This window comes from Triticum aestivum, chromosome 4B (genome assembly GCF_018294505.1).
Source record: "Triticum aestivum cultivar Chinese Spring chromosome 4B, IWGSC CS RefSeq v2.1, whole genome shotgun sequence".
NCBI classification, from domain to species: domain Eukaryota; kingdom Viridiplantae; phylum Streptophyta; class Magnoliopsida; order Poales; family Poaceae; genus Triticum; species Triticum aestivum.
In genome coordinates, this window is record NC_057804.1 from 472,369,962 (window position 1) to 472,371,394 (window position 1,433).

The window sequence follows — 1,433 nt, forward strand, 5'->3', positions numbered from 1 at the left end:
TACAATGCCCGTGCGTTGCTGCGGGCCATTATTAAAAAAAATTGATTTGGAAATTTTTGCCTTTTTGGAAGGTCGGTTATCAAAATCCTCTACAATGTTCACTTCAACGATGTCATCTAATTTCTGCAGTCACAACAAAAATAAAATGTAAACCTCCAACTGTTAATACATTATGGTGAGTTTACAGTTGGGATGTTATTGCATAAACTGGATTTATGCAAGCTCAAAATCAATAAGGTTAATACAAAGAAGCCATATTTATCTGGGTTAAGAGTTGGCCATTCAGAAGGTCAATACAGAGGCGCAAATCAACAAGGTAACTAATTTTCTAGCTGGGCTGAACGAGTGTAAATGTTAGCAGAGATGAGATCACCTAACGCGGTGTTGCTACATAGCTAACAGCTCAAGACCAACATCACTGAATTATTTTTCATGAAAGAAGAACATCACTAATTTACTGAATCATTTGTCCTGGAAGAACAACATCACTTGTCCTGAAAGAAGAACATGCCTGATTAACTAACTGACTGAATTTACTTGAGCACACTTGCTGCCGCTGCTCTAAAAAGGCCCCTAGTCAACATATTAGCATCATAGGCAATGTTTCTGAATGGCTCAAAATATTCACTGTCAATTTTTTTTAGTATACTGTCAACTGAAAATAACTACCTGAAGCTGACACTCTTTTTCAGTTTTGACGACAAAATAACAGGAACAAAGGTCCCAGTCTGGATATATCACTGAATTCGTTCATTCAGATGCCCAGCCCCATATCACTAAATAACTAAAAAGAAAAGAAAAGGCTCCTACATAGCATAATCAGAGGCAGGGGACAGAAACAACATCTAAAACAGGGAATTGCATCCAATCAATATCAAGGGGATATATACCTCTGTTGTAGCCGCCGGCAGCGACATTGGATGGTTGGACGGACGTTCTTGTTCCTTCGGCGAACTCTGCGCTTCTTCCTCCGGCGAACTCGGCGGTGACATGGATGTTTCGACGAAGATTGCAATTTCGACGGGATTTGATTTGATTTGATTTGATGGAGCTTCTGGTCCGAGGACCCTTCCTTCTTATAGTAGGCAACTCAAATCCGGCTCGGGAAATCCATCGATTGGTGTTGGAGAAGAACATGTATTTGCTGTTGGAGAAGAACACGGAGTCCAATCACGACACGGGAGCAGCAACTCTGCCGCCGCTGGCAGCTTGCGACGCCCTGGGCACCAACTTGCAGCAGGTGGTGGAGGTTGAGGGAGGCGGCGACCGCACGCAGGAGGCAGAGCTCGCCGTGGGGGCAGGCGAGAGCGAGCGGCTGCACGCTGGGGGGAGGCGGAGCTCGACGCAGCGCGCGAACCTAGCCTTGGTGTGACGGCGGCCCGGCTGCTGTCCTCCCGTCCAACCCGCAGCACGTCGAGCCTCACCGGAGATCC